The sequence below is a fragment of the Neopelma chrysocephalum genome, unplaced genomic scaffold, assembly GCF_003984885.1.
Source record: "Neopelma chrysocephalum unplaced genomic scaffold, ASM398488v2 Primary Assembly neopelma1_25, whole genome shotgun sequence".
Classification (NCBI taxonomy): Eukaryota; Metazoa; Chordata; class Aves; order Passeriformes; family Pipridae; genus Neopelma; species Neopelma chrysocephalum.
In genome coordinates, this window is record NW_020897694.1 from 26,355,374 (window position 1) to 26,365,949 (window position 10,576).

The window sequence follows — 10,576 nt, forward strand, 5'->3', positions numbered from 1 at the left end:
TGACACTTGATTAGTGTAAGAGAGCATGAGGCACCTGTACTCTGAACTGAGCAGAACTCTGACTTGCATTCAACTGATGGAAGGAGCTGTGCTAGTTCAAACCATAAACATGTCTTCCCAGCCGTGTTCTCCGCTCCTCCTTTCTCCTCCTCTTGCACAGTAGGCACCACGAACAAGCAATGTGGCTTTGTTTCACCTGCTGAAGGTGCAGTTTTATAGCAAGGCTGAGCTGGTTAAAGCATAGGCTGCTGCTTACGGAGCAAGCTCTTGGCTCCAGCCTGTCCTCCTTCCTATCTACCATTTGTAACACAAGTCGTCTGGCTTCTTACAGGCAGTGCCTATCAGGAGATTAAAATAATGTTTAAAAATAAGACATTGTATACATTATATTTTTTTCAGGAATCATTTCCCATTGGTCTAAGTTTCTAAATTTGATCACTTCTGGGTGGATGAATACCAGTGCCAGAGCAAGGAAAGTGATGGAAGGCAGAACAAGACATTCTCTTTCTGTTGCTCTGCAGCAAAAGTTTCACTGAAACTGATTACTTCAGCCCAGCTCCGGGTACCTGAGGCTAAGGCATGTGTTGCTGTAGAGTCAGTGACCCCTGCCAGAGGAGGGGGACACATGGTTTAGAAGACCATAACCTCTGAACTGGGGTTCTCCACAGTGTATCACACCAAGAGCTTTCAGTAATTGTAAGAAGAGTCATTATCAGCCAAAAGCTCTGCCCTGTACAAAGTTGTACCATTCAAGATATCGGCCTGCAATAACAAATGGATAATCAGGTGTTTCTTAAATGGTGTCAGGATTTGCTGAGGATTTTGAGGGTGTTCCTGAAATGTGGCAATGCTCCATTTTCACAATAATTAGGATACTTACCTCTGCCTTTCAGTTAGGATGCGAAGTCTATCTGCTATTGCACCTCTCAGGTAGGCATACATGTTGGTTAACAGTATTTAGAGGATGAAAGTAGTGGGAGGCAATTTGAGAAAAATTCACAAAGTGTTCCCAGTGGTAGAGTGTGTCTGGAAGCAAGATGGTACCAAGCTGTCAACACTTTCACACTTATGGTTTAGTTACTTTTGTTAAGTGGAAAGTACCGACCCCAGTCTGAGATCTGTGAACTAAGTGTAATTATTCCAATTGGAAATATGTTTTTATTTATGGTGAGAAAACTGTTCTGCCCTGCAGCAGGATTATTCTCTGCAGTCAGTATTCTGTAAGCACCTTATGGAGGTAAGCATTACATGTGTCTCTGCCAACTTGGCTAAGTAATGCCAGCTGCCTTAACCCTTTTTAAAGATAAATGAGCTGTAATTGGATTTCTGCACTGGATAATTTTAAACAAGGGCTATTAGAAGCAGTAGCTGTTATGGAGAAACTCCTCAATAGGCATATTATTATGAGACATGGCATCTCTCTGAGTGATTTAGTATTAGTCTCTCAAAATCAGGGTAGCAGATGAGAGAGAAACATGCTGTGACGAGACAATTTCCATTTTTCTTGTTTTGTGTGAGGAAAGAGAAATGGTAATGAAATTTGGGTTGAGTTGGCCGAGGGGGTGAAGTGATGCCACCGAAAGTTGCACAATGTACCAACATTGTGACCTTTTAAAAATAAAATTGAAAAAAGAGGAAAGATAAATTGATTACTATCTTTTATATTTCAACAAAACTTTAAAAGATAAAAGCAGACATTATTTTTGTTTGCAATAATATACTTCAAAAACCCCAAATAATTAAAAATTTTAGTCAGAAACAGTTTCTCCATACAGCCAGTTTCTATACGAGTGATGTAGATATTAAGAGTGTGTAGTGGTTTGAGCCAGGTTTTTCCCCCTGAAACTAGGAAAGTGGTAACCCCCAGGGGGTGGTGACCCTTGGGGTTTGACCCAGTCAGTGCTCCTGCAAAGTATAAACATATCTCTCCACCGGAAAAGAAGCAGTGGTACTTGTTAGAAGAAGAGAGGTGGCCATGTTGTGGTGAGGCCACGAGGAGCCAGGGTGAGAGCCCTGGGGGCTCCGGCCCCCCCCCAGCCCCTGGCTGGGGGGCTATGTGGACTTGGAATGGTGTTGAACTGAACTAAGTGCCTGTGGCTGAGAAGTTGGAGGAGTTTTCTCCACTGTGAGTGGGCGACGGAGCAGCAGGGACAGCAGCGTCCGAGAGCAGTGGCAAAGAGCCAACAGATAAGAACCAGAAGAAGCAGCAGAAGCCGGTATGCTGCATGGAAGACACAGGTGTCTGAGGAAAAGGAAAAGAGCCAGCAGCAGAAAGCAGGACAAGAGAACCGAGCCAGCAGCAGAGACAGAGTTTGTTGGGGTAAGAGTATAAGTATGGCCAGTCTTCGCGAACGAAGATTTGGGAAAGGTCTTTTACCTTTCAAGCCTGCGCAACGGATTTTTTAGGTGAGACACAGCATGCGCTGAACTGAGCCCACCCTTTAATCCTAAGGTTCATCTGCCAGGGCCAGGCGAGCTTGGACAATGGCAGTGAGGTCCTCAGGACGTAGGTTTGTTTAGAGTGACCTTCTCATAGATGGATGCCCTTACAGGGCTTGACGAGCTCCATCTGCCCGGGGGAATTCCCTGACCGGGGATCGAACCCGGGCCTCGGCGGTGAGAGCGCCGCATCCTAACCACTAGACCACCAGGGGGCCCCAAGTTGGGGTAAGAACTAAATAACCAAAACCCCCAAACTCCCCTGGAGACTCCTCTGATGAGAGAGGAGGATGATTGGACTCACTTGAAGAGTCTTGGAGTGCAGTATGCACTGCTGAGAAGAGCTAGGAAGCTCATGGCCTCCTGAGAGCTAAAGCCAGGACGGCCAAAGGAATGTGTGTGTGTGGGGTGACCTTGGCCCCCCCCCACTGCTGCCAGGCTTCAGAGAAGCTGGCAGCCATCTTTGAGTCAGAGCATGGGAGCTCTGTGAAGGGGCTTGATTTCCCCTGAGGATACCAGACCGTCACGAAGACCCCTGTGCTTCGTGATATGACCGTGGTGACGCAACCTTGTCTGGGGTGAAGCAGCCCACGGAAAGACCCCTTCGTTTGGCGTCGAGGGGCCGAGAGGGGCTTGGAGACCCCCCTCGTGTGCATTGGCAAGGATCCAGCTGCAACTGCTTCATGAAAGACACAGAGAGCCTGCTGCCTAGAGAGACCTGCTGCTGAGAGACTGGAAGGGGTCTTTTCTTCTTCTTCTCTCCTGGACTTTTATTTGGAGGGAGAAGAGATTTGGCCCATTGTAAATATTATTGTCATGGTAGAGATAGAAATAGAGTTAAGATAATATGTAATGTATTATAGTATAAGTATTTATTTGTACAGTCCTGTAATATATTCCTTTCCCCCCCACATTGAGTCTTGTGTGTTTTGTCTGGAAAATCCATCTCACATGGGGTTGAGATGTGAGAGGGGGGCTAGGAATCAGAATTGGATTTTGAGGCTATTTCAAACCATGACAAAGTGGGAAACATTAGTTTGCACAGAATTTTAACCATTTTGTTGGTAATCTTTGCCTGTTACAAAATATTAAAAAGTTGAAACTGAAACTAAATGGGGAGAGCAAAATATGATGTTGCCTGCAGTATTTCATTTGCTTGGTGTTGTTACCAAGACCAAGTGTTTTTTGGGAAGCACAGATAAGAGTTCTCAAATAGTAAAATCTAAGTTTTCGAATTAAGGGATATTTTTGTTTCATATGTTTGTTTTGAACAAATAAAGCACAAATTTATTTAGCCTCTGAGGTATTTTGGGGTTTTTTTGACACCAGTATTTAAGCTTTTATGTATGAAGTACAGAAATGACTAAAAACTTTAGCCATTTTTTCCCTGAGTTCCTGTAGTGTTAATTGTTTGTTTCATTTTTGTGTGTTTGTTACCATCCTAGACAGCCTAAATGGTGGGATTTTTTTCAAATTCTTATTTTAATTCCTTGTTTTCTTACTACCACTGCTTGATTACAGTTTTTCTCATAGCACTGCTTGATTCTCTCTCACAGATTTTAGGATAGCTCACTGTTAGGTTCTCCATGACTATTAATTTGCTTACATTTTAATTCCTTTTTTATTCTCCAAGAAGCCTTATAATTAGTTTTTTCATTCTGCTCATAATAAAAATTCATTTGCTTAAGTGTAACTCAGTCACTTTGATCTTTTTAATTTGAAAGAATACTTTTTGGAGGAATTTCGACTCACCCTTTATCCTACTCATATTTGCAGTTAGAAAAGTGATATATAAAATAACAGTATTTTACACCAAGGAGAGAACTGAATCCCAATGGGAAAGACACAAACACTTGAAAGGCAGAAAACTGTTCATTAATAGCCCAGAAAAGCTGATAGCAAGTTATGAAATGTTACATCTCTTGCAATGCTGGGAACCCCAAGATGTTACAGGGTTGGCTGGGCATCTGATCAGGGACAGCACGTGGCACAGATCCCATCCACGGTGAGGTTCACCAGCTCTGACATCACTAGTATTCCTGCAGGGTCTTGCTCACAGTACAGATTGATCAGTCACTGACAGAATCCAGCTGGGAATCAGGACTTAGCTTTTAAGACCCCCTTGAGCAACATATACTTTTGTTCTTATTTAATTAATGAAGCTGCAGTTGCATATAATAATTCATGTGAATGAGATATTACATTATATACATATACTTAATCTTAAGTGTGCATTGACGACATGTTGGGTAATTATGTATTGACTGTGCATATATTGATTAATTATATTGTTGATTAGGTGCACCTCAATTAAGTAGTGGTCACATAGTGTCCATGATGCAGAGGTCTGTGCCTCAACTCGTGCTTATGTGGGTCACTAATTCTTCACAGAATAATCATCCACCGCTGGCTGCTACACTGGGTAAATCATCAGTGATAAAGTTACTTCTGCAACTGCAAACATTGTGGCTCAAAGTGCTGCTGATTTCTTATGGACCGAAGAAGTATTGCTGTTCTAAGCAAAGGTCGCTTAACTAACGTAAAATTTCCTTTATAGTTCTGAGGTGCTCTGCAATTCTTGGTGTGTCTTGCGGGTACATCCCCTCCCATGTGGCCACTGCTGTCATTGTCCTGTGTGTGGAAGAGTCCTGCTGTGAGCAGTTGTGTTTTATCATCAGATGAGATGGAATGTAAATCATGGTTCTTATTTGCTTAGACTTTTTCTTGGGATACCAACAAAGTTGAATAACACTTCGAAAGGAGAGTAGCAAAAACTTTTTCTGTTAGTGGGTCTGTGGCCAGTGAGGCAAACTTGTTTCCTGTTTTTGTTTGGGACTAGAAAGTGGCACATTGTGAAAGAGCATTATAATCAGATTTCTGAGAATTTCAGAATTCAATCTCCATCTTTATGCCTTCCTAATTGTAGCTATTTTGACAGAGGATGTAAATTAACTAGTAATTTACATTTGTAGTTAAAATATGTTAAAAGAGTTACGTACTCACTCTTTAGTGATCTCTGTTTCAAAAATCTTTTAATGGACATTTTAAAATTACAAATCTGATCGTTAATTGCCTAATTTCAGTAGGAATTTGCAAGCTGCAGCACAAGAAGCACTGCAAAGGATTATGATGGCAGTGACACTTGTCTGCTTGAATAGAGATGTTGAGCTGTACAGTGAGTGCCCCCAAGCACAGGCAACCACACTATTAGGAAGGCAGGTAGCCAGAGGAATTAATTTTTCCAAGTTCAGCTTCCACATGCAGTGGAGGAAATATAAGCAGACCTTTTATGGAGGCAGTAACCAGTTCAGACCCGAGGAGGCATTTTCCTGACCCTAGGCTTTCTATCTGCAGTGGTCCTCAGCTGGTTTCTCTCGTGAGCTCAGCCTATGTGCGTTTGCCTAGCTGTGGGTGACTTCCCTGTACTCCCGGGTATGGCCGAGGGCATGGGATGTGGGTGCTACCTGAATGGTGGAAATGGTGCAGGAGAAAGGCAAGGAGAGGCGGAGATGGCCTGGCTGTACCCAGGTTGTGTGCCGCTCATTTTGCAGTTGTCTGGTGTTTGTGGTCACTAGTTCTGTTGCCAGTGGTGGTATCTGAGTATGTTAGTTTTAGAGTTTCTGCTCTAGCTTGTGGCTTTTTAAAAGGAGTTCAAGTGAAAAGATCCTTCATTTAATGAAATTAATACAATTATTATATCAGTAATTTCAAATTGTTTGATTATCGTAGTGGCTACCCCTGGCACATTTAAAATTGTTGGTTTGCCCCCATCTAAGTGAACGAAGGAGTAAGGTTCTGATGGGTGTTTGGGCTGTTTTGATCAGCTGACATTGTGAATACGCTGTATTTATTTTTTAAAAGACCAAAGAAATACAAGAATTGTCCCAGTGTTGTCTTCATAGTCTGATAACTTGTCAGGAGTCTTCAGTTGTCCCCTTCTGTCAAAAATGCCTCATACGTGCGGCTGGCAGGGGAGCTTCATCTCTTCCCGTCCAACTGGCAGCAATGATCTGTTACTTCTACACAGAACTGCTGTAACTTTCCATGCTTTGGGGTTGTGATATTAAGGTTTCATTAGGTTCTTAGCCCCTTAATATCAATAGCAGTGATAAAACACTATCTGGCTGCTTTTTAGGCTAGTAAGTTGAGAATAATCAGTTTTCAGCAGCTCTATATTTAAAGTAGGCTTCCTCGGAGTGCCTTCTGTTCACTAACCACAACTTCCCTTGAAAGTTACATGCCACAGGAAGGATGAAACTGCTAAGTCTAGCTTAATAGAGGGAGGAACATAGCTCTCCTTTTGCATGGTATAAGACAATGTATAGTTTTCTGGAGGCGATAGGATAACCACAAATGTTTCTGCCTTCAGAACAGGTGCAAAACTTGTTTTTTTTAGTTTAGCCCTTTGCACAACATCTGTCACAACTGAGGAAAAGAAAAGAGGAAGAGGAGAAACTCATATTTTTGCAGTGAGGAAAAATGAATACAGCTTTGTGGAAAGAAATATTTGCTGTCTTGAGCTTTCTTTATTTTAGGTGGATGCTAATGACAGCATTTTGATAAAGGCTTAAGTAGAGGACAAGACTAGAAGATTTTAAAGTTATATAATTTTCTAGTTTTACTGCAAGGCCATCGAGTTTCATGTTGCTTTCTTGTCTAACTTAAAGCTTGGACCAACTTGCTAGTTGTAGAAGAATGTAGGTTGAAAGAAGCCACTAGAGATAGTGCTGCCCAACCCTGGCAGAGACAATTTAATCAGGGCTGTGTCCAATCAAGTTTTGAATATCTCTAAGGATAGACATTTCCCAGGCTTTCTGTGCAACCTTTCCCAATGTCTGACTAGCCTCATGATGAAAAAATGCTTTCTAATGTTTAGTTGTTCCCTGCTGCAACAACCTAGGGTGTTACCATCTATTCTGTACCCCTCCGCATTAGGCAGTTGAAGACAATGATAACATCTCCTCTCAGTCTTTCCTCTCCAGGCTGAACCATCTGCCCTCCCTCAGCACCTCCTCCTGCAAGCCCCTTCAGCGTTTTTGGTAGCTGTCTGCTGGACTTGTTCCAGTGTGTCCGTATCTTTCTTGTACTGGGAAGCCCAAACCCAGTACAGAATTCCAGGTATGATCTCACAAGTACTGAATGGAGGGGAAAGATTGCTTCTCTGGATGTTCTTTTGAACACAATCTCATATGTGTTTGGCTGTGAGGTCACACTATTGACTCCTTTTTAACTTGTTCCAGACCTTTTTTGCCAATCTGCTTTCTAAACAGGTCATGCCCAGCCTGCACTGGGCTCATTCTAGCTCGGATGCAGGGTTTTGCATTTGACTTGCTGAACTTCATGAAATTCCTGTGAATCCATTTTTCCAGCCCACTGAGGTCCTATTCTTCCTTATTTAATGTGTCAGAGCAAGGTTATCCAAATTTGGCAGTCATGGGGCAAGATCCTAATTTAGAGAACCTATATGCTACTGAATGTGGTAGGAAAAGTAGATCCAAATGCTGTTGATCTCCCTGTGTGTAGAGACACTCTGTTCTCTTCTGCCACCCCGCTCGAACACAGTTGGATTCCCATACTTTGTTTACATTTGCCTTCTTTCCTTCCTTTCTAATTGGAATGAAGTGCTGAACAGCTTTTATCTGACTGTTCACAGGAGAAGAGGCGAGATGACTCAAAGGAAGGGGATTTGATGCAGGTCTGTAAAATCACGAGTAATGTGGACAGGGTAGATAAGGAGTTGCTGTATTCACTCATTTCTGGTGCAAGGAGCAGGGGACTTCAAATGAAACTAACAGGTGTCACAAGTGAATGAAAATGGCTCCTCCAGAGACCATGGATAGTTATTCTGTGGAACTTTGTGCTGCAAAATGCTGCAGTCACAGACGTTCAAAAAGGGAGCATACAGGCTGGTGGAAGGAAAAATTGATTGACGACTGTCATGTGCAAAGATGAGACGTCAGCCTCAGGAAGTCAGAAGTTAGACATTGCAGGAAGCCAAGGGAGTATTCTGAGGGGAAAAAAATTTGAGGAAATATGTCAGAGCTTTTACTACACAAACAGTAATTCCTGTTTTATTTCAGAAAAGGGTTGCAGCTTGGCAGAGGTTTTTGTATTTATTTTGTACTATACCCTTAGTCTGCAGGCTGCAGCTTAGGCAAGATTGTATTAGGAAATATTGCACTCAGATGAATGACTTGTTTTTCAAATGATTCTTGATGTATGTTGACCTTGTCTGTTTTGAACCAGCACAGTGAGATACTGCTGAATACAAACCTCAGTTTGTCTTCAGTTGCTCCCGTGCTCTCTACCAGAGACATGGAGGTAGAAGAGACAGAGTATGACGCTGCTTTTTAGTTCCTTCAAAACTGGTCACATAAGGCAAAGCTTTTCTTCTCTTTCTCTTCAGTTGTGCACTATTTACTTTTCTTATGTTACAGGCTGTCTCATCACTTTCTTGAGGTCCGTTCATTCCTTGCTTCCCTAAAAGCTTTTGAGTTTCAGAACCATACTAGTATTAAATGGAACATCTATTTAAAAGAACCCAAAACCTTCCTTTGTTTTGTTTTGTTGGGGTTTTTTTGACTATTGAGCTTGCTGATTTAAGAGGAGTCATTAACCACCTTCAGGAATTGTGTTATTTGTGGTAGCATGTTTACCACTTCAGACAGTTGCTCTTACTGTCTTTTGCTAGGAGATGACCATGTTGCTGACAGGTTCCTTGTCTACACAGTTTTCAGGGCCACAGGCAAAAGAATCAGGCAACAATGCCTTTGGGAATACCTGTCCTCTTCTGCTGAGTTTGTAAGCCATAGGAGATTGCATTCTTTGTCTCCATGCTTTCAGTTAGTCTTCAATATCTTCAAGCCCAAGACAGCTGAGGTACTTGCAGTATTAGTCTGTAATTTTGTATTCTCAGTGAAAGAAAAGATGAAGGCACTAAATGCTCTTCTGCTGAAAATGTGTGTTTGGGGATTTTTCATATGATGCATGGTCATGTGTTTGACAACAGGTATCTATCCAACTTTCTTTTAGGGACTTAGACCATTTTGCCAGCATCATCATTTTTATTTCTGTGTACTCTGTCACATTCCCTACCAGACAAGATTTGACAGAGGTGCCAGCAGTGAACACATAGTGTCAACAGTAGGACTTCATGTAATTGGAGTCCCTAGGTTGACAGTCCGAAGTGTAGAGATAGAAGATACTCTGTCATTTTATCATGAACATGAGCTTCAAGATTCTGACTGGACTTCACTCTCCAGAGACCCAGTTTCTCCAAAAAACTTCAGTCAGATCCTTACAGTAAGCAAGCCATTTGAACCTACTGCTACTTGTCGCTGCTTTATTTCTATGTGAGAAGCATGAGTGAGCCCTAGATCTCTGATCTCTGTGACCATTTGTCAGCCTTTCACATGGAAGGGGACATGTCTTAGAATGTATCAGAAGCTTTTCCCAAAGCAAAAGCTCATTTTCTCTTGCGAAGCTCATACTGCTTCAGCCACATGTTGTATGGCATGGCATCCTCATGTCTTTGAAGACAACACATCTGTTGTATACTCAGTGTTGGAGAAGGAAAGAGATACCAGGTATGGCTTTTCCCCCTTTTTTCATGTTGGCATACAGGAGAGTCCTGAGGGTGTGTGTCTGTGGGTAACTGCTATCATGAAAATACTCCAACAAACAGTACTGGGGGAAGAGCACGGGCAGGATAAATGGATAAGGACAATGTGAAGGAAACCATTTGTTTGAGAACAGCAGTAAGTTTTCAATATTACTGTTCTCCCTTGGTCCCATGCAGCAGGTTGTTACCAACTCTCTGGTGATGTCTGCCAGCCCCACAGCACAGCTGGAAGAAGAAACAGGACACATGCTCTCTAAATGTTTGACTTCAGCGCAGTGTCCCAGGCCCACTGAAACCCCCACTGCTACTTTTGGCAGATTCAGACAAGCACACAGAAAAAAGTCTCCTCATATATATGAGTGTGTGTGAGCTGTCAGTGTGTGCTGACGAGTAGTGAGGGGAAGCAGAGTCATTAGCAGAGGCATCAGCTGTCACAGTTGTCTGTCTGTGTCTCTGTACCTTTAGGACTTTTGTCAGGAATCTGAGTTTATCTTAGCTTTAAAAGGTTTTTATTTT

The 10,576-nt window shown here is 42.4% G+C and overlaps 1 protein-coding gene and 1 non-coding gene across 2 annotated transcripts in view; one reads left to right on the forward strand and one right to left on the reverse strand.

Moving 5' to 3' along the window:
- Positions 1-10,576, forward strand: part of UBAC2 (UBA domain containing 2) — a 98,532-nt gene that overhangs the window by 38,080 nt on the left and 49,876 nt on the right. The window lies entirely within an intron of this gene.
- Positions 2,583-2,654, reverse strand: TRNAE-CUC. The gene has a single exon. It is a non-coding gene; the product is annotated as a tRNA-Glu (tRNA).